Source organism: Ranitomeya variabilis, chromosome 1 (assembly GCF_051348905.1).
Source record: "Ranitomeya variabilis isolate aRanVar5 chromosome 1, aRanVar5.hap1, whole genome shotgun sequence".
Lineage (NCBI taxonomy): Eukaryota > Metazoa > Chordata > Amphibia > Anura > Dendrobatidae > Ranitomeya > Ranitomeya variabilis.
The window spans coordinates 911895866-911914413 of record NC_135232.1 but is presented as its reverse complement, the minus strand read 5'-3'; the positions used below and the strand labels follow the sequence as shown (position 1 = coordinate 911914413).

Sequence of the window (18548 nt, the reverse complement as noted above, 5' to 3'; positions counted from 1 at the left end):
GGTGCGGCCCAAGTGGCAAACCATTTTTGATCATCTCTTCTCGGCCAAATGGCTCAAGATGAAGCGTAGTGTCTGTTCTTATTAGTTTAATATCTGATACGTCCCTTATTTGGGGACCATATATTAAATGGATTTTTGGAACAGGGAGCTGGAAATGGAGCTTGCTTTGTCACACGGAACCTTCACGGGGATGGAGGGTGTGGTTATGCAGATTCAAAACGCATTGTGCACAGCTTGAACACATGCACACCGCAGAACTGTCATCGATAGAGCATCCAGAGTTTCTGGAAATGTCTTTCCTGCGGCAATCTTTTTCTACGTCTCCACAGTGGGTGTCGGTTGTAGGCCTTGGTGCGGCCCAAGTGGCAAACCATTTCTGATCATCTCTTCTCGGCCAAATGGCTCAAGATCAAGCGTAGTGTCTGTTCTTATTAGTTTAATATCTGATACGTCCCCTATTTGGGGACCATATATTAAATGGATTTTTGGAACTGGGAGCTGGAAATGGAGCTTGCTTTGTCACACGGAACCTTCACGGGGATGGAGGGTGTGGTTATGCAGATTCAAAACGCGTTGCGCACAGCTTGAACACATGCACACCGCAGAACTGTCATCGACAGAGCATCCAGAGTTTCTGGAAATGTCTTCCCTGCGGCAATCTTTTGCTACGTCTCCACAGTGGATGTCGGTTGTAGGCCTTGGTGCGGCCCAAGTGGCAAACCATTTCTGATCATTTCTTCTCGGCCAAATGGCTCAAGATCAAGCGTAGTGTCTGTTCTTATTAGTTTAATATCTGATACGTCCCCTATTTGGGGACCATATATTAAATGGATTTTTGGAACAGGGAGCTGGAAATGGAGCTTGCTTTATCACACGGAACCTTCACGGGGATGGAGGGTGTGGTTATGCAGATTCAAAACGCGTTGCGCACAGCTTGAACACATGCACACCGCAGAACTGTCATCGACAGAGCATCCAGAGTTTCTGGAAATGTCTTCCCTGCGGCAATCTTTTGCTACGTCTTAACAGTGGGTGTCGGTTGTAGGCCTTGGTGCGGCCCAAGTGGCAAACCATTTCTGATCATCTCTTCTCGGCCAAATGGATCAAGATCAAGCGTAGTGTCTGTTATTAGTTTAATATCTGATATGTCCCCTATTTGGGGACCATATATTACATGGATTTTTGGAACAGGGAGCTGGAAATGGAGCTTGCTTTGTCACACGGAACCTTCACGGGGATGGAGGGTGTGGTTATGCAGATTCAAAACGCGTTGCGCACAGCTTGAACACATGCACACCGCAGAACTGTCATCGACAGAGCATCCAGAGTTTCTGGAAATGTCTTCCCTGCGGCAATCTTTTGCTACGTCTCCACAGTGGGTGTCGGTTGTAGGCCTTGGTGCGGCCCAAGTGGCAAATCATTTCTGATCATCTCTTCTCGGCCAAATGGCTCAAGATCAAGCGTAGTGTCTGTTCTTATTAGTTTAATATCTGATACGTCCCCTATTTTGGGACCATATATTAAATGGATTTTTGGAACAGGGAGCTGGAAATGGAGCTTGCTTTGTCGCACGGAACCATCACGGGGGTGGAGGGTGTGGTTATGCAGATTCAAAACGCGTTGCGCACAGCTTGAACACATGCACACCGCAGAACTGTCATCGACAGATCATCCAGAGTTTCTGGAAATGTCTTCCCTGCGGCAATCTTTTGCTACGTCTCCACAGTGGGTGTCGGTTGTAGGCCTTGGTGCGGCCCAAGTGGCAAACCATTTCTGATCATCTCTTCTCGGCCAAATGGCTCAAGATCAAGTGTAGTGTCTGTTCTTATTAGTTTAATATCTGATACGTCCCCTATTTGGGGACCATATATTAAATGGATTTTTGGAACAGGCAGCTGGAAATGGAGCTTGCTTTGTCGCACGGAACCTTCACGGGGATGGAGGGTGTGGTTATGCAGATTCAAAACGCGTTGCGCACAGCTTGAACACATGCACACCGCAGAACTGTCATCGATAGAGCATCCAGAGTTTCTGGAAATGTCTTCCCTGCGGCAATCTTTTGCTACGTCTCACAGTGGATGTCGGTTGTAGGCCTTGGTGCGGCCCAAGTGGCAAACCATTTCTGATCATCTCTTCTCGGCCAAATGGCTCAAGATCAAGCGTAGTGTCTGTTCTTATTAGTTTAATATCTGATACGTCCCCTATTTGGGGACCATATATTAAATGGATTTTTGGAACAGGGAGCTGGAAATGGAGCTTGCTTTGTCGCACGGAACCATCACGGGGGTGGAGGGTGTGGTTATGCAGATTCAAAACGCGTTTCACACAGCTTGAACACATGCACACCGCAGAACTGTCATCGACAGATCATCCAGAGTTTCTGGAAATGTCTTCCCTGCGGCAATCTTTTGCTATGTCTCCATAGTGGGTGTCGGTTGTAGGCCTTGGTGCGGCCCAAGTGGCAAACCATTTCTGATCATCTCTTCTTGGCCAAATGGCTCAAGATCAAGCGTAGTGTCTGTTCTTATTAGTTTAATATCTGATACGTCCCCTATTTGGGGACCATATATTAAATGGATTTTTGGAACAGGGAGCTGGAAATGGAGCTTGCTTTGTCACACGGAACCTTCACGGGGATGGAGGGTGTGGTTATGCAGATTCAAAACGCATTGCGCACAGCTTGAACACATGCACACCGCAGAACTGTCATCGACAGAGCATCCAGAGTTTCTGGAAATGTCTTCCCTGCGGCAATCTTTTGCTACGTCTCCACAGTGGGTGTCGGTTGTAGGCCTTGGTGCGGCCCAAGTGGCAAACCATTTTTGATCATCTCTTCTCGGCCAAATGGCTCAAGATGAAGCGTAGTGTCTGTTCTTATTAGTTTAATATCTGATACGTCCCTTATTTGGGGACCATATATTAAATGGATTTTTGGAACAGGGAGCTGGAAATGGAGCTTGCTTTGTCACACGGAACCTTCACGGGGATGGAGGGTGTGGTTATGCAGATTCAAAACGCATTGTGCACAGCTTGAACACATGCACACCGCAGAACTGTCATCGATAGAGCATCCAGAGTTTCTGGAAATGTCTTTCCTGCGGCAATCTTTTTCTACGTCTCCACAGTGGGTGTCGGTTGTAGGCCTTGGTGCGGCCCAAGTGGCAAACCATTTCTGATCATCTCTTCTCGGCCAAATGGCTCAAGATCAAGCGTAGTGTCTGTTCTTATTAGTTTAATATCTGATACGTCCCCTATTTGGGGACCATATATTAAATGGATTTTTGGAACTGGGAGCTGGAAATGGAGCTTGCTTTGTCACACGGAACCTTCACGGGGATGGAGGGTGTGGTTATGCAGATTCAAAACGCGTTGCGCACAGCTTGAACACATGCACACCGCAGAACTGTCATCGACAGAGCATCCAGAGTTTCTGGAAATGTCTTCCCTGCGGCAATCTTTTGCTACGTCTCCACAGTGGATGTCGGTTGTAGGCCTTGGTGCGGCCCAAGTGGCAAACCATTTCTGATCATTTCTTCTCGGCCAAATGGCTCAAGATCAAGCGTAGTGTCTGTTCTTATTAGTTTAATATCTGATACGTCCCCTATTTGGGGACCATATATTAAATGGATTTTTGGAACAGGGAGCTGGAAATGGAGCTTGCTTTATCACACGGAACCTTCACGGGGATGGAGGGTGTGGTTATGCAGATTCAAAACGCGTTGCGCACAGCTTGAACACATGCACACCGCAGAACTGTCATCGACAGAGCATCCAGAGTTTCTGGAAATGTCTTCCCTGCGGCAATCTTTTGCTACGTCTCCACAGTTGGTGTCGGTTGTAGGCCTTGGTGCGGCCCAAGTGGCAAACCATTTCTGATCATCTCTTCTCGGCCAAATGGCTCAAGATCAAGCGTAGTGTCTGTTCTTATTAGTTTAATATCTGATACGTCCCCTATTTGGGGACCATATATTACATGGATTTTTGGAACAGGGAGCTGGAAATGGAGCTTGCTTTGTCACACGGAACCTTCACGGGGATGGAGGGTGTGGTTATGCAGATTCAAAATGCGTTGCGCACAGCTTGAACACATGCACACCGCAGAACTGTCATCGACAGAGCATCCAGAGTTTCTGGAAATGTCTTCCCTGCGGCAATATTTTGCTACGTCTCCACAGTGGGTGTCGGTTGTAGGCCTTGGTGCGGCCCAAGTGGCAAACCATTTCTGATCATCTCTTCTCGGCCAAATGGCTCAAGATCAAGCGTAGTGTCTGTTCTTATTAGTTTAATATCTGATACGTCCCCTATTTGGGGACCATACATTAAATGGATTTTTGGAACAGGGAGCTGGAAATGGAGCTTGCTTTGTCACACGGAACCTTCACGGGGATGAAGGGTGTGGTTATGCAGATTCAAAACGCGTTGCGCACAGCTTGAACACATGCACACCGCAGAACTGTCATCGACAGAGCATCCAGAGTTTCTGGAAATGTCTTCCCTGCGGCAATCTTTTGCTACGTCTCCACAGTGGGTGTCGGTTGTAGGCCTTGGTGCGGCCCAAGTGGCAAACCATTTCTGATCATCTCTTCTCGGCCAAATGGCTCAAGATCAAGTGTAGTGTCTGTTCTTATTAGTTTAATATCTGATACGTCCCCTATTTGGGGACCATATATTAAATGGATTTTTGGAACAGGGAGCTGGAAATGGAGCTTGCTTTGTCGCACGGAACCTTCACAGGGATGGAGGGTGTGGTTATGCAGATTCAAAACGCGTTGCGCACAGCTTGAACACATGCACACCGCAGAACTGTCATCGATAGAGCATCCAGAGTTTCTGGAAATGTCTTCCCTGCGGCAATCTTTTGCTACGTCTCACAGTGGATGTCGGTTGTAGGCCTTGGTGCGGCCCAAGTGGCAAACCATTTCTGATCATCTCTTCTCGGCCAAATGGCTCAAGATCAAGCGTAGTGTCTGTTCTTATTAGTTTAATATCTGATACGTCCCCTATTTGGGGACCATATATTAAATGGATTTTTGGAACAGGGAGCTGGAAATGGAGCTTGCTTTGTCACACGGAACCTTCACGGGGATGGAGGGTGTGGTTATGCAGATTCAAAACGCGTTGCGCACAGCTTGAACACATGCACACCGCAGAACTGTCATCGACAGAGCATCCAGAGTTTCTGGAAATGTCTTCCCTGCGGCAATCTTTTGCTACGTCTCCACAGTTGGTGTCGGTTGTAGGCCTTGGTGCGGCCCAAGTGGCAAACCATTTCTGATCATCTCTTCTTGGCCAAATGGCTCAAGATCAAGCGTAGTGTCTGTTCTTATTAGTTTAATATCTGATACGTCCCCTATTTGGGGACCATATATTAAATGGATTTTTGGAACAGGGAGCTGGAAATGGAGCTTGCTTTGTCACACGGAACCTTCACGGGGATGGAGGGTGTGGTTATGCAGATTCAAAATGCGTTGCACACAGCTTGAACACATGCACACCGCAGAACTGTCATCGACAGAGCATCCAGAGTTTCTGGAAATGTCTTCCCTGCGGCAATCTTTTGCTACGTCTCCACAGTGGGTGTCGGTTGTAGGCCTTGGTGCGGCCCAAGTGGCAAACCATTTCTGATCATCTCTTCTCGGCCAAATGGCTCAAGATCAAGCGTAGTGTCTGTTCTTATTAGTTTAATATCTGATACGTCCCCTATTTGGGGACCATATATTAAATGGATTTTTGGAACAGGGAGCTGGAAATGGAGCTTGCTTTGTCACACGGAACCTTCACGGGGATGGAGGGTGTGGTTATGCAGATTCAAAACGCGTTGCGCACAGCTTGAACACATGCACACCGCAGAACTGTCGTCGACAGAGCATCCAGAGTTTCTGGAAATGTCTTCCCTGCGGCAATCTTTTGCTACGTCTCCACAGTGGGTGTCGGTTGTAGGCCTTGGTGCGGCCCAAGTGGCAAACCATTTCTGATCATCTCTTCTCGGCCAAATGGCTCAAGATCAAGCGTAGTGTCTGTTCTTATTAGTTTAATATCTGTTACGTCCCCTATTTGGGGACCATATATTAAATGGATTTTTGGAACAGGGAGCTGGAAATGGAGCTTGCTTTGTCACACGGAACCTTCACAGGGATGGAGGGTGTGGTTATGCAGATTCAAAACGCGTTGCGCACAGCTTGAACACATGCACACCGCAGAACTGTCATCGACAGAGCATCCAGAGTTTCTGGAAATGTCTTCCCTGCGGCAATCTTTTGCTACGTCTTAACAGTGGGTGTCGGTTGTAGGCCTTGGTGCGGCCCAAGTGGCAAACCATTTCTGATCATCTCTTCTCAGCCAAATGGATCAAGATCAAGCGTAGTGTCTGTTATTAGTTTAATATCTGATACGTCCCCTATTTGGGGACCATATATTACATGGATTTTTGGAACAGGGAGCTGGAAATGGAGCTTGCTTTGTCACACGGAACCTTCACGGGGATGGAGGGTGTGGTTATGCAGATTCAAAACGCGTTGCGCACAGCTTGAACACATGCACACCGCAGAACTGTCATCAACAGAGCATCCAGAGTTTCTGGAAATGTCTTCCCTGCGGCAATCTTTTGCTACGTCTCCACAGTGGGTGTCGGTTGTAGGCCTTGGTGCGGCCCAAGTGGCAAATCATTTCTGATCATCTCTTCTCGGCCAAATGGCTCAAGATCAAGCGTAGTGTCTGTTCTTATTAGTTTAATATCTGATACGTCCCCTATTTTGGGACCATATATTAAATGGATTTTTGGAACAGGGAGCTGGAAATGGAGCTTGCTTTGTCGCACGGAACCATCACGGGGGTGGAGGGTGTGGTTATGCAGATTCAAAACGCGTTGCGCACAGCTTGAACACATGCACACCGCAGAACTGTCATCGACAGATCATCCAGAGTTTCTGGAAATGTCTTCCCTGCGGCAATCTTTTGCTACGTCTCCACAGTGGGTGTCGGTTGTAGGCCTTGGTGCGGCCCAAGTGGCAAACCATTTCTGATCATCTCTTCTCGGCCAAATGGCTCAAGATCAAGTGTAGTGTCTGTTCTTATTAGTTTAATATCTGATACGTCCCCTATTTGGGGACCATATATTAAATGGATTTTTGGAACATGCAGCTGGAAATGGAGCTTGCTTTGTCGCACGGAACCTTCACGGGGATGGAGGGTGTGGTTATGCAGATTCAAAACGCGTTGCGCACAGCTTGAACACATGCACACCGCAGAACTGTCATCGATAGAGCATCCAGAGTTTCTGGAAATGTCTTCCCTGCGGCAATCTTTTGCTACGTCTCACAGTGGATGTCGGTTGTAGGCCTTGGTGCGGCCCAAGTGGCAAACCATTTCTGATCATCTCTTCTCGGCCAAATGGCTCAAGATCAAGCGTAGTGTCTGTTCTTATTAGTTTAATATCTGATACGTCCCCTATTTGGGGACCATATATTAAATGGATTTTTGGAACAGGGAGCTGGAAATGGAGCTTGCTTTGTCGCACGGAACCATCACGGGGGTGGAGGGTGTGGTTATGCAGATTCAAAACGCGTTTCACACAGCTTGAACACATGCACACCGCAGAACTGTCATCGACAGATCATCCAGAGTTTCTGGAAATGTCTTCCCTGCGGCAATCTTTTGCTATGTCTCCACAGTGGGTGTCGGTTGTAGGCCTTGGTGCGGCCCAAGTGGCAAACCATTTCTGATCATCTCTTCTTGGCCAAATGGCTCAAGATCAAGCGTACTGTCTGTTCTTATTAGTTTAATATCTGATACGTCCCCTATTTGGGGACCATATATTAAATGGATTTTTGGAACAGGGAGCTGGAAATGGAGCTTGCTTTGTCACACGGAACCTTCACGGGGATGGAGGGTGTGGTTATGCAGATTCAAAACGCATTGCGCACAGCTTGAACACATGCACACCGCAGAACTGTCATCGACAGAGCATCCAGAGTTTCTGGAAATGTCTTCCCTGCGGCAATCTTTTGCTACGTCTCCACAGTGGGTGTCGGTTGTAGGCCTTGGTGCGGCCCAAGTGGCAAACCATTTTTGATCATCTCTTCTCGGCCAAATGGCTCAAGATGAAGCGTAGTGTCTGTTCTTATTAGTTTAATATCTGATACGTCCCTTATTTGGGGACCATATATTAAATGGATTTTTGGAACAGGGAGCTGGAAATGGAGCTTGCTTTGTCACACGGAACCTTCACGGGGATGGAGGGTGTGGTTATGCAGATTCAAAACGCATTGTGCACAGCTTGAACACATGCACACCGCAGAACTGTCATCGATAGAGCATCCAGAGTTTCTGGAAATGTCTTTCCTGCGGCAATCTTTTGCTACGTCTCCACAGTGGGTGTCGGTTGTAGGCCTTGGTGCGGCCCAAGTGGCAAACCATTTCTGATCATCTCTTCTCGGCCAAATGGCTCAAGATCAAGCGTAGTGTCTGTTCTTATTAGTTTAATATCTGATACGTCCCCTATTTGGGGACCATATATTAAATGGATTTTTGGAACTGGGAGCTGGAAATGGAGCTTGCTTTGTCACACGGAACCTTCACGGGGATGGAGGGTGTGGTTATGCAGATTCAAAACGCGTTGCGCACAGCTTGAACACATGCACACCGCAGAACTGTCATCGACAGAGCATCCAGAGTTTCTGGAAATGTCTTCCCTGCGGCAATCTTTTGCTACGTCTCCACAGTGGATGTCGGTTGTAGGCCTTGGTGCGGCCCAAGTGGCAAACCATTTCTGATCATTTCTTCTCGGCCAAATGGCTCAAGATCAAGCGTAGTGTCTGTTCTTATTAGTTTAATATCTGATACGTCCCCTATTTGGGGACCATACATTAAATGGATTTTTGGAACAGGGAGCTGGAAATGGAGCTTGCTTTGTCACACGGAACCTTCACGGGGATGAAGGGTGTGGTTATGCAGATTCAAAACGCGTTGCGCACAGCTTGAACACATGCACACCGCAGAACTGTCATCGACAGAGCATCCAGAGTTTCTGGAAATGTCTTCCCTGCGGCAATCTTTTGCTACGTCTCCACAGTGGGTGTCGGTTGTAGGCCTTGGTGCGGCCCAAGTGGCAAACCATTTCTGATCATCTCTTCTTGGCCAAATGGCTCAAGATCAAGTGTAGTGTCTGTTCTTATTAGTTTAATATCTGATACGTCCCCTATTTGGGGACCATATATTAAATGGATTTTTGGAACAGGGAGCTGGAAATGGAGCTTGCTTTGTCGCACGGAACCTTCACGGGGATGGAGGGTGTGGTTATGCAGATTCAAAACGCGTTGCGCACAGCTTGAACACATGCACACCGCAGAACTGTCATCGATAGAGCATCCAGAGTTTCTGGAAATGTCTTCCCTGCGGCAATCTTTTGCTACATCTCACAGTGGATGTCGGTTGTAGGCCTTGGTGCGGCCCAAGTGGCAAACCATTTCTGATCATCTCTTCTCGGCCAAATGGCTCAAGATCAAGCGTAGTGTCTGTTCTTATTAGTTTAATATCTGATACGTCCCCTATTTGGGGACCATATATTAAATGGATTTTTGGAACAGGGAGCTGGAAATGGAGCTTGCTTTATCACACGGAACCTTCACGGGGATGGAGGGTGTGGTTATGCAGATTCAAAACGCGTTGCGCACAGCTTGAACACATGCACACCGCAGAACTGTCATCGACAGAGCATCCAGAGTTTCTGGAAATGTCTTCCCTGCGGCAATCTTTTGCTACGTCTCCACAGTTGGTGTCGGTTGTAGGCCTTGGTGCGGCCCAAGTGGCAAACCATTTCTGATCATCTCTTCTCGGCCAAATGGCTCAAGATCAAGCGTAGTGTCTGTTCTTATTAGTTTAATATCTGATACGTCCCCTATTTGGGGACCATATATTAAATGGATTTTTGGAACAGGGAGCTGGAAATGGAGCTTGCTTTGTCACACGGAACCTTCACGGGGATGGAGGGTGTGGTTATGCAGATTCAAAATGCGTTGCACACAGCTTGAACACATGCACACCGCAGAACTGTCATCGACAGAGCATCCAGAGTTTCTGGAAATGTCTTCCCTGCGGCAATCTTTTGCTACGTCTCCACAGTGGGTGTCGGTTGTAGGCCTTGGTGCGGCCCAAGTGGCAAACCATTTCTGATCATCTCTTCTCGGCCAAATGGCTCAAGATCAAGCGTAGTGTCTGTTCTTATTAGTTTAATATCTGATACGTCCCCTATTTGGGGACCATATATTAAATGGATTTTTGGAACAGGGAGCTGGAAATGGAGCTTGCTTTGTCACACGGAACCTTCACGGGGATGGAGGGTGTGGTTATGCAGATTCAAAACGCGTTGCGCACAGCTTGAACACATGCACACCGCAGAACTGTCGTCGACAGAGCATCCAGAGTTTCTGGAAATGTCTTCCCTGCGGCAATCTTTTGCTACGTCTCCACAGTGGGTGTCGGTTGTAGGCCTTGGTGCGGCCCAAGTGGCAAACCATTTCTGATCATCTCTTCTCGGCCAAATGGCTCAAGATCAAGCGTAGTGTCTGTTCTTATTAGTTTAATATCTGTTACGTCCCCTATTTGGGGACCATATATTAAATGGATTTTTGGAACAGGGAGCTGGAAATGGAGCTTGCTTTGTCACACGGAACCTTCACGGGGATGGAGGGTGTGGTTATGCAGATTCAAAACGCGTTGCGCACAGCTTGAACACATGCACACCGCAGAACTGTCATCGACAGAGCATCCAGAGTTTCTGGAAATGTCTTCCCTGCGGCAATCTTTTGCTACGTCTTAACAGTGGGTGTCGGTTGTAGGCCTTGGTGCGGCCCAAGTGGCAAACCATTTCTGATCATCTCTTCTCGGCCAAATGGATCAAGATCAAGCGTAGTGTCTGTTATTAGTTTAATATCTGATATGTCCCCTATTTGGGGACCATATATTACATGGATTTTTGGAACAGGGAGCTGGAAATGGAGCTTGCTTTGTCACACGGAACCTTCACGGGGATGGAGGGTGTGGTTATGCAGATTCAAAACGCGTTGCGCACAGCTTGAACACATGCACACCGCAGAACTGTCATCGACAGAGCATCCAGAGTTTCTGGAAATGTCTTCCCTGCGGCAATCTTTTGCTACGTCTCCACAGTGGGTGTCGGTTGTAGGCCTTGGTGCGGCCCAAGTGGCAAATCATTTCTGATCATCTCTTCTCGGCCAAATGGCTCAAGATCAAGCGTAGTGTCTGTTCTTATTAGTTTAATATCTGATACGTCCCCTATTTTGGGACCATATATTAAATGGATTTTTGGAACAGGGAGCTGGAAATGGAGCTTGCTTTGTCGCACGGAACCATCACGGGGGTGGAGGGTGTGGTTATGCAGATTCAAAACGCGTTGCGCACAGCTTGAACACATGCACACCGCAGAACTGTCATCGACAGATCATCCAGAGTTTCTGGAAATGTCTTCCCTGCGGCAATCTTTTGCTACGTCTCCACAGTGGGTGTCGGTTGTAGGCCTTGGTGCGGCCCAAGTGGCAAACCATTTCTGATCATCTCTTCTCGGCCAAATGGCTCAAGATCAAGTGTAGTGTCTGTTCTTATTAGTTTAATATCTGATACGTCCCCTATTTGGGGACCATATATTAAATGGATTTTTGGAACAGGCAGCTGGAAATGGAGCTTGCTTTGTCGCACGGAACCTTCACGGGGATGGAGGGTGTGGTTATGCAGATTCAAAACGCGTTGCGCACAGCTTGAACACATGCACACCGCAGAACTGTCATCGATAGAGCATCCAGAGTTTCTGGAAATGTCTTCCCTGCGGCAATCTTTTGCTACGTCTCACAGTGGATGTCGGTTGTAGGCCTTGGTGCGGCCCAAGTGGCAAACCATTTCTGATCATCTCTTCTCGGCCAAATGGCTCAAGATCAAGCGTAGTGTCTGTTCTTATTAGTTTAATATCTGATACGTCCCCTATTTGGGGACCATATATTAAATGGATTTTTGGAACAGGGAGCTGGAAATGGAGCTTGCTTTGTCGCACGGAACCATCACGGGGGTGGAGGGTGTGGTTATGCAGATTCAAAACGCGTTTCACACAGCTTGAACACATGCACACCGCAGAACTGTCATCGACAGATCATCCAGAGTTTCTGGAAATGTCTTCCCTGCGGCAATCTTTTGCTATGTCTCCATAGTGGGTGTCGGTTGTAGGCCTTGGTGCGGCCCAAGTGGCAAACCATTTCTGATCATCTCTTCTTGGCCAAATGGCTCAAGATCAAGCGTAGTGTCTGTTCTTATTAGTTTAATATCTGATACGTCCCCTATTTGGGGACCATACATTAAATGGATTTTTGGAACAGGGAGCTGGAAATGGAGCTTGCTTTGTCACACGGAACCTTCACGGGGATGGAGGGTGTGGTTATGCAGATTCAAAACGCATTGCGCACAGCTTGAACACATGCACACCGCAGAACTGTCATCGACAGAGCATCCAGAGTTTCTGGAAATGTCTTCCCTGCGGCAATCTTTTGCTACGTCTCCACAGAGGGTGTCGGTTGTAGGCCTTGGTGCGGCCCAAGTGGCAAACCATTTTTGATCATCTCTTCTCGGCCAAATGGCTCAAGATGAAGCGTAGTGTCTGTTCTTATTAGTTTAATATCTGATACGTCCCTTATTTGGGGACCATATATTAAATGGATTTTTGGAACAGGGAGCTGGAAATGGAGCTTGCTTTGTCACACGGAACCTTCACGGGGATGGAGGGTGTGGTTATGCAGATTCAAAACGCATTGTGCACAGCTTGAACACATGCACACCGCAGAACTGTCATCGATAGAGCATCCAGAGTTTCTGGAAATGTCTTTCCTGCGGCAATCTTTTGCTACGTCTCCACAGTGGGTGTCGGTTGTAGGCCTTGGTGCGGCCCAAGTGGCAAACCATTTCTGATCATCTCTTCTCGGCCAAATGGCTCAAGATCAAGCGTAGTGTCTGTTCTTATTAGTTTAATATCTGATACGTCCCCTATTTGGGGACCATATATTAAATGGATTTTTGGAACTGGGAGCTGGAAATGGAGCTTGCTTTGTCGCACGGAACCTTCACAGGGATGGAGGGTGTGGTTATGCAGATTCAAAACGCGTTGCGCACAGCTTGAACACATGCACACCGCAGAACTGTCATCGATAGAGCATCCAGAGTTTCTGGAAATGTCTTCCCTGCGGCAATCTTTTGCTACGTCTCCACAGTGGATGTCGGTTGTAGGCCTTGGTGCGGCCCAAGTGGCAAACCATTTCTGATCATCTCTTCTCGGCCAAATGGCTCAAGATCAAGCGTAGTGTCTGTTCTTATTAGTTTAATATCTGATACGTCCCCTATTTGGGGACCATATATTAAATGGATTTTTGGAACAGGGAGCTGGAAATGGAGCTTGCTTTGTCGCACGGAACCTTCACAGGGATGGAGGGTGTGGTTATGCAGATTCAAAACGCGTTGCGCACAGCTTGAACACATGCACACCGCAGAACTGTCATCGATAGAGCATCCAGAGTTTCTGGAAATGTCTTCCCTGCGGCAATCTTTTGCTACGTCTCACAGTGGATGTCGGTTGTAGGCCTTGGTGCGGCCCAAGTGGCAAACCATTTCTGATCATCTCTTCTCGGCCAAATGGCTCAAGATCAAGCGTAGTGTCTGTTCTTATTAGTTTAATATCTGATACGTCCCCTATTTGGGGACCATATATTAAATGGATTTTTGGAACAGGGAGCTGGAAATGGAACTTGCTTTGTCACACGGAACCTTCACGGGGATGGAGGGTGTGGTTATGCAGATTCAAAACGCGTTGCGCACAGCTTGAACACATGCACACCGCAGAACTGTCATCGACAGATCATCCAGAGTTTCTGGAAATGTCTTCCCTGCGGCAATCTTTTGCTACGTCTCCACAGTGGGTGTCGGTTGTAGGCCTTGGTGCGGCCCAAGTGGCAAACCATTTCTGATCATCTCTTCTCGGCCAAATGGCTCAAGATCAAGTGTAGTGTCTGTTCTTATTAGTTTAATATCTGATACGTCCCCTATTTGGGGACCATATATTAAATGGATTTTTGGAACAGGCAGCTGGAAATGGAGCTTGCTTTGTCGCACGGAACCTTCACGGGGATGGAGGGTGTGGTTATGCAGATTCAAAACGCGTTGCGCACAGCTTGAACACATGCACACCGCAGAACTGTCATCGATAGAGCATCCAGAGTTTCTGGAAATGTCTTCCCTGCGGCAATCTTTTGCTACGTCTCACAGTGGATGTCGGTTGTAGGCCTTGGTGCGGCCCAAGTGGCAAACCATTTCTGATCATCTCTTCTCGGCCAAATGGCTCAAGATCAAGCGTAGTGTCTGTTCTTATTAGTTTAATATCTGATACGTCCCCTATTTGGGGACCATATATTAAATGGATTTTTGGAACAGGGAGCTGGAAATGGAGCTTGCTTTGTCGCACGGAACCATCACGGGGGTGGAGGGTGTGGTTATGCAGATTCAAAACGCGTTTCACACAGCTTGAACACATGCACACCGCAGAACTGTCATCGACAGATCATCCAGAGTTTCTGGAAATGTCTTCCCTGCGGCAATCTTTTGCTATGTCTCCATAGTGGGTGTCGGTTGTAGGCCTTGGTGCGGCCCAAGTGGCAAACCATTTCTGATCATCTCTTCTTGGCCAAATGGCTCAAGATCAAGCGTAGTGTCTGTTCTTATTAGTTTAATATCTGATACGTCCCCTATTTGGGGACCATACATTAAATGGATTTTTGGAACAGGGAGCTGGAAATGGAGCTTGCTTTGTCACACGGAACCTTCACGGGGATGGAGGGTGTGGTTATGCAGATTCAAAACGCATTGCGCACAGCTTGAACACATGCACACCGCAGAACTGTCATCGACAGAGCATCCAGAGTTTCTGGAAATGTCTTCCCTGCGGCAATCTTTTGCTACGTCTCCACAGAGGGTGTCGGTTGTAGGCCTTGGTGCGGCCCAAGTGGCAAACCATTTTTGATCATCTCTTCTCGGCCAAATGGCTCAAGATGAAGCGTAGTGTCTGTTCTTATTAGTTTAATATCTGATACGTCCCTTATTTGGGGACCATATATTAAATGGATTTTTGGAACAGGGAGCTGGAAATGGAGCTTGCTTTGTCACACGGAACCTTCACGGGGATGGAGGGTGTGGTTATGCAGATTCAAAACGCATTGTGCACAGCTTGAACACATGCACACCGCAGAACTGTCATCGATAGAGCATCCAGAGTTTCTGGAAATGTCTTTCCTGCGGCAATCTTTTGCTACGTCTCCACAGTGGGTGTCGGTTGTAGGCCTTGGTGCGGCCCAAGTGGCAAACCATTTCTGATCATCTCTTCTCGGCCAAATGGCTCAAGATCAAGCGTAGTGTCTGTTCTTATTAGTTTAATATCTGATACGTCCCCTATTTGGGGACCATATATTAAATGGATTTTTGGAACTGGGAGCTGGAAATGGAGCTTGCTTTGTCGCACGGAACCTTCACAGGGATGGAGGGTGTGGTTATGCAGATTCAAAACGCGTTGCGCACAGCTTGAACACATGCACACCGCAGAACTGTCATCGATAGAGCATCCAGAGTTTCTGGAAATGTCTTCCCTGCGGCAATCTTTTGCTACGTCTCCACAGTGGATGTCGGTTGTAGGCCTTGGTGCGGCCCAAGTGGCAAACCATTTCTGATCATCTCTTCTCGGCCAAATGGCTCAAGATCAAGCGTAGTGTCTGTTCTTATTAGTTTAATATCTGATACGTCCCCTATTTGGGGACCATATATTAAATGGATTTTTGGAACAGGGAGCTGGAAATGGAGCTTGCTTTGTCGCACGGAACCTTCACAGGGATGGAGGGTGTGGTTATGCAGATTCAAAACGCGTTGCGCACAGCTTGAACACATGCACACCGCAGAACTGTCATCGATAGAGCATCCAGAGTTTCTGGAAATGTCTTCCCTGCGGCAATCTTTTGCTACGTCTCACAGTGGATGTCGGTTGTAGGCCTTGGTGCGGCCCAAGTGGCAAACCATTTCTGATCATCTCTTCTCGGCCAAATGGCTCAAGATCAAGCGTAGTGTCTGTTCTTATTAGTTTAATATCTGATACGTCCCCTATTTGGGGACCATATATTAAATGGATTTTTGGAACAGGGAGCTGGAAATGGAACTTGCTTTGTCACACGGAACCTTCACGGGGATGGAGGGTGTGGTTATGCAGATTCAAAACGCGTTGCGCACAGCTTGAACACATGCACACCGCAGAACTGTCATCGACAGAGCATCCAGAGTTTCTGGAAATGTCTTCCCTGCGGCAATCTTTTGCTACGTCTCCACAGTTGGTGTCGGTTGTAGGCCTTGGTGCGGCCCAAGTGGCAAACCATTTCTGATCATCTCTTCTCGGCCAAATGGCTCAAGATCAAGCGTAGTGTCTGTTCTTATTAGTTTAATATCTGATACGTCCCCTATTTGGGGACCATATATTAAATGGATTTTTGGAACAGGGAGCTGGAAATGGAGCTTGCTTTGTCACACGGAACCTTCACGGGGATGGAGGGTGTGGTTATGCAGATTCAAAATGCGTTGCACACAGCTTGAACACATGCACACCGCAGAACTGTCATCGACAGAGCATCCAGAGTTTCTGGAAATGTCTTCCCTGCGGCAATCTTTTGCTACGTCTCCACAGTGGGTGTCGGTTGTAGGCCTTGGTGCGGCCCAAGTGGCAAACCATTTCTGATCATCTCTTCTCGGCCAAATGGCTCAAGATCAAGCATAGTGTCTGTTCTTATTAGTTTAATATCTGATACGTCCCCTATTTGGGGACCATATATTAAATGGATTTTTGGAACAGGGAGCTGGAAATGGAGCTTGCTTTGTCACACGGAACCTTCACGGGGATGGAGGGTGTGGTTATGCAGATTCAAAACGCGTTGCGCACAGCTTGAACACATGCACACCGCAGAACTGTCGTCGACAGAGCATCCAGAGTTTCTGGAAATGTCTTCCCTGCGGCAATCTTTTGCTACGTCTCCACAGTGGGTGTCGGTTGTAGGCCTTGGTGCGGCCCAAGTGGCAAACCATTTCTGATCATCTCTTCTCGGCCAAATGGCTCAAGATCAAGCGTAGTGTCTGTTCTTATTAGTTTAATATCTGTTACGTCCCCTATTTGGGGACCATATATTAAATGGATTTTTGGAACAGGGAGCTGGAAATGGAGCTTGCTTTGTCACACGGAACCTTCACAGGGATGGAGGGTGTGGTTATGCAGATTCAAAACGCGTTGCGCACAGCTTGAACACATGCACACCGCAGAACTGTCATCGACAGAGCATCCAGAGTTTCTGGAAATGTCTTCCCTGCGGCAATCTTTTGCTACGTCTTAACAGTGGGTGTCGGTTGTAGGCCTTGGTGCGGCCCAAGTGGCAAACCATTTCTGATCATCTCTTCTCGGCCAAATGGATCAAGATCAAGCGTAGTGTCTGTTATTAGTTTAATATCTGATATGTCCCCTATTTGGGGACCATATATTACATGGATTTTTGGAACAGGGAGCTGGAAATGGAGCTTGCTTTGTCACACGGAACCTTCACGGGGATGGAGGGTGTGGTTATGCAGGTTCAAAACGCGTTGCGCACAGCTTGAACACATGCACACCGCAGAACTGTCATCGACAGAGCATCCAGAGTTTCTGGAAATGTCTTCCCTGCGGCAATCTTTTGCTACGTCTCCACAGTGGGTGTCGGTTGTAGGCCTTGGTGCGGCCCAAGTGGCAAACCATTTCTGATCATCTCTTCTCGGCCAAATGGCTCAAGATCAAGTGTAGTGTCTGTTCTTATTAGTTTAATATCTGATACGTCCCCTATTTGGGGACCATATATTAAATGGATTTTTGGAACAGGGAGCTGGAAATGGAGCTTGCTTTGTCGCACGGAACCTTCACAGGGATGGAGGGTGTGGTTATGCAGATTCAAAACGCGTTGCGCACAGCTTGAACACATGCACACCGCAGAACTGTCATCGATAGAGCATCCAGAGTTTCTGGAAATGTCTTCCCTGCGGCAATCTTTTGCTACGTCTCACAGTGGATGTCGGTTGTAGGCCTTGGTGCGGCCCAAGTGGCAAACCATTTCTGATCATCTCTTCTCGGCCAAATGGCTCAAGATCAAGCGTAGTGTCTGTTCTTATTAGTTTAATATCTGATACGTCCCCTATTTGGGGACCATATATTAAATGGATTTTTGGAACAGGGAGCTGGAAATGGAGCTTGCTTTGTCACACGGAACCTTCACGGGGATGGAGGGTGTGGTTATGCAGATTCAAAACGCGTTGCGCACAGCTTGAACACATGCACACCGCAGAACTGTCATCGACAGAGCATCCAGAGTTTCTGGAAATGTCTTCCCTGCGGCAATCTTTTGCTACGTCTCCACAGTTGGTGTCGGTTGTAGGCCTTGGTGCGGCCCAAGTGGCAA

General features: G+C 47.7%; 1 non-coding gene and 52 pseudogenes across 1 annotated transcript; all 53 read left to right on the top strand.

Annotated features, from left to right (window-relative positions):
- Positions 1–32: 32 nt before the first annotated feature.
- LOC143797178 (U2 spliceosomal RNA) lies at positions 33–206 on the top strand (annotated as a pseudogene).
- A 176-nt stretch (positions 207–382) lies between these two features.
- LOC143794805 (U2 spliceosomal RNA) lies at positions 383–556 on the top strand (annotated as a pseudogene).
- Positions 557–732: 176 nt separating this feature from the next.
- LOC143795587 (U2 spliceosomal RNA) lies at positions 733–906 on the top strand (annotated as a pseudogene).
- Positions 907–1082: 176 nt separating this feature from the next.
- On the top strand, positions 1083–1253 carry LOC143797358 (U2 spliceosomal RNA; annotated as a pseudogene).
- Positions 1254–1429: 176 nt separating this feature from the next.
- LOC143796790 (U2 spliceosomal RNA) lies at positions 1430–1604 on the top strand (annotated as a pseudogene).
- Positions 1605–1779: 175 nt separating this feature from the next.
- Positions 1780–1931, top strand: LOC143801627 (U2 spliceosomal RNA; annotated as a pseudogene).
- Positions 1932–2128: 197 nt separating this feature from the next.
- Positions 2129–2340, top strand: LOC143794647 (U2 spliceosomal RNA; annotated as a pseudogene).
- A 138-nt stretch (positions 2341–2478) lies between these two features.
- On the top strand, positions 2479–2652 carry LOC143795642 (U2 spliceosomal RNA; annotated as a pseudogene).
- Positions 2653–2828: 176 nt separating this feature from the next.
- LOC143797177 (U2 spliceosomal RNA) lies at positions 2829–3002 on the top strand (annotated as a pseudogene).
- Positions 3003–3178: 176 nt separating this feature from the next.
- LOC143794803 (U2 spliceosomal RNA) lies at positions 3179–3352 on the top strand (annotated as a pseudogene).
- Positions 3353–3528: 176 nt separating this feature from the next.
- On the top strand, positions 3529–3702 carry LOC143795586 (U2 spliceosomal RNA; annotated as a pseudogene).
- A 176-nt stretch (positions 3703–3878) lies between these two features.
- Positions 3879–4052, top strand: LOC143795774 (U2 spliceosomal RNA; annotated as a pseudogene).
- A 176-nt stretch (positions 4053–4228) lies between these two features.
- LOC143796046 (U2 spliceosomal RNA) lies at positions 4229–4380 on the top strand (annotated as a pseudogene).
- Positions 4381–4578: 198 nt separating this feature from the next.
- On the top strand, positions 4579–4752 carry LOC143801428 (U2 spliceosomal RNA; annotated as a pseudogene).
- Positions 4753–4927: 175 nt separating this feature from the next.
- Positions 4928–5101, top strand: LOC143795099 (U2 spliceosomal RNA; annotated as a pseudogene).
- Positions 5102–5277: 176 nt separating this feature from the next.
- Positions 5278–5451, top strand: LOC143795641 (U2 spliceosomal RNA; annotated as a pseudogene).
- A 176-nt stretch (positions 5452–5627) lies between these two features.
- On the top strand, positions 5628–5801 carry LOC143795098 (U2 spliceosomal RNA; annotated as a pseudogene).
- Positions 5802–5977: 176 nt separating this feature from the next.
- Positions 5978–6151, top strand: LOC143796646 (U2 spliceosomal RNA; annotated as a pseudogene).
- A 176-nt stretch (positions 6152–6327) lies between these two features.
- Positions 6328–6498, top strand: LOC143797398 (U2 spliceosomal RNA; annotated as a pseudogene).
- Positions 6499–6674: 176 nt separating this feature from the next.
- LOC143796789 (U2 spliceosomal RNA) lies at positions 6675–6849 on the top strand (annotated as a pseudogene).
- A 175-nt stretch (positions 6850–7024) lies between these two features.
- On the top strand, positions 7025–7176 carry LOC143801580 (U2 spliceosomal RNA; annotated as a pseudogene).
- A 197-nt stretch (positions 7177–7373) lies between these two features.
- LOC143794646 (U2 spliceosomal RNA) lies at positions 7374–7585 on the top strand (annotated as a pseudogene).
- A 138-nt stretch (positions 7586–7723) lies between these two features.
- Positions 7724–7897, top strand: LOC143796737 (U2 spliceosomal RNA; annotated as a pseudogene).
- A 176-nt stretch (positions 7898–8073) lies between these two features.
- LOC143797176 (U2 spliceosomal RNA) lies at positions 8074–8247 on the top strand (annotated as a pseudogene).
- A 176-nt stretch (positions 8248–8423) lies between these two features.
- Positions 8424–8597, top strand: LOC143794802 (U2 spliceosomal RNA; annotated as a pseudogene).
- Positions 8598–8773: 176 nt separating this feature from the next.
- On the top strand, positions 8774–8925 carry LOC143796235 (U2 spliceosomal RNA; annotated as a pseudogene).
- Positions 8926–9123: 198 nt separating this feature from the next.
- LOC143801596 (U2 spliceosomal RNA) lies at positions 9124–9297 on the top strand (annotated as a pseudogene).
- Positions 9298–9472: 175 nt separating this feature from the next.
- On the top strand, positions 9473–9646 carry LOC143794752 (U2 spliceosomal RNA; annotated as a pseudogene).
- A 176-nt stretch (positions 9647–9822) lies between these two features.
- LOC143795097 (U2 spliceosomal RNA) lies at positions 9823–9996 on the top strand (annotated as a pseudogene).
- A 176-nt stretch (positions 9997–10172) lies between these two features.
- Positions 10173–10346, top strand: LOC143795095 (U2 spliceosomal RNA; annotated as a pseudogene).
- A 176-nt stretch (positions 10347–10522) lies between these two features.
- Positions 10523–10696, top strand: LOC143796713 (U2 spliceosomal RNA; annotated as a pseudogene).
- Positions 10697–10872: 176 nt separating this feature from the next.
- Positions 10873–11043, top strand: LOC143797356 (U2 spliceosomal RNA; annotated as a pseudogene).
- A 176-nt stretch (positions 11044–11219) lies between these two features.
- On the top strand, positions 11220–11394 carry LOC143796788 (U2 spliceosomal RNA; annotated as a pseudogene).
- A 175-nt stretch (positions 11395–11569) lies between these two features.
- Positions 11570–11721, top strand: LOC143801624 (U2 spliceosomal RNA; annotated as a pseudogene).
- Positions 11722–11918: 197 nt separating this feature from the next.
- LOC143794645 (U2 spliceosomal RNA) lies at positions 11919–12130 on the top strand (annotated as a pseudogene).
- Positions 12131–12268: 138 nt separating this feature from the next.
- LOC143796036 (U2 spliceosomal RNA) lies at positions 12269–12442 on the top strand (annotated as a pseudogene).
- Positions 12443–12618: 176 nt separating this feature from the next.
- Positions 12619–12792, top strand: LOC143797175 (U2 spliceosomal RNA; annotated as a pseudogene).
- A 176-nt stretch (positions 12793–12968) lies between these two features.
- On the top strand, positions 12969–13142 carry LOC143794346 (U2 spliceosomal RNA; annotated as a pseudogene).
- A 176-nt stretch (positions 13143–13318) lies between these two features.
- Positions 13319–13492, top strand: LOC143794366 (U2 spliceosomal RNA; annotated as a pseudogene).
- A 175-nt stretch (positions 13493–13667) lies between these two features.
- LOC143796629 (U2 spliceosomal RNA) lies at positions 13668–13819 on the top strand (annotated as a pseudogene).
- Positions 13820–14017: 198 nt separating this feature from the next.
- On the top strand, positions 14018–14169 carry LOC143801623 (U2 spliceosomal RNA; annotated as a pseudogene).
- A 197-nt stretch (positions 14170–14366) lies between these two features.
- Positions 14367–14578, top strand: LOC143794643 (U2 spliceosomal RNA; annotated as a pseudogene).
- Positions 14579–14716: 138 nt separating this feature from the next.
- On the top strand, positions 14717–14890 carry LOC143796035 (U2 spliceosomal RNA; annotated as a pseudogene).
- Positions 14891–15066: 176 nt separating this feature from the next.
- On the top strand, positions 15067–15240 carry LOC143797174 (U2 spliceosomal RNA; annotated as a pseudogene).
- Positions 15241–15416: 176 nt separating this feature from the next.
- Positions 15417–15590, top strand: LOC143794343 (U2 spliceosomal RNA; annotated as a pseudogene).
- Positions 15591–15766: 176 nt separating this feature from the next.
- LOC143794365 (U2 spliceosomal RNA) lies at positions 15767–15940 on the top strand (annotated as a pseudogene).
- Positions 15941–16115: 175 nt separating this feature from the next.
- On the top strand, positions 16116–16267 carry LOC143796628 (U2 spliceosomal RNA; annotated as a pseudogene).
- Positions 16268–16465: 198 nt separating this feature from the next.
- On the top strand, positions 16466–16639 carry LOC143795094 (U2 spliceosomal RNA; annotated as a pseudogene).
- A 176-nt stretch (positions 16640–16815) lies between these two features.
- Positions 16816–16989, top strand: LOC143796480 (U2 spliceosomal RNA; annotated as a pseudogene).
- A 176-nt stretch (positions 16990–17165) lies between these two features.
- LOC143796645 (U2 spliceosomal RNA) lies at positions 17166–17339 on the top strand (annotated as a pseudogene).
- A 176-nt stretch (positions 17340–17515) lies between these two features.
- LOC143797344 (U2 spliceosomal RNA) lies at positions 17516–17703 on the top strand. The gene has a single exon (XR_013220458.1). It is a non-coding gene; the product is annotated as a U2 spliceosomal RNA (small nuclear RNA).
- Positions 17704–17862: 159 nt separating this feature from the next.
- Positions 17863–18036, top strand: LOC143801427 (U2 spliceosomal RNA; annotated as a pseudogene).
- Positions 18037–18211: 175 nt separating this feature from the next.
- LOC143795093 (U2 spliceosomal RNA) lies at positions 18212–18385 on the top strand (annotated as a pseudogene).
- The last annotated feature ends 163 nt before the right edge of the window (positions 18386–18548 follow it).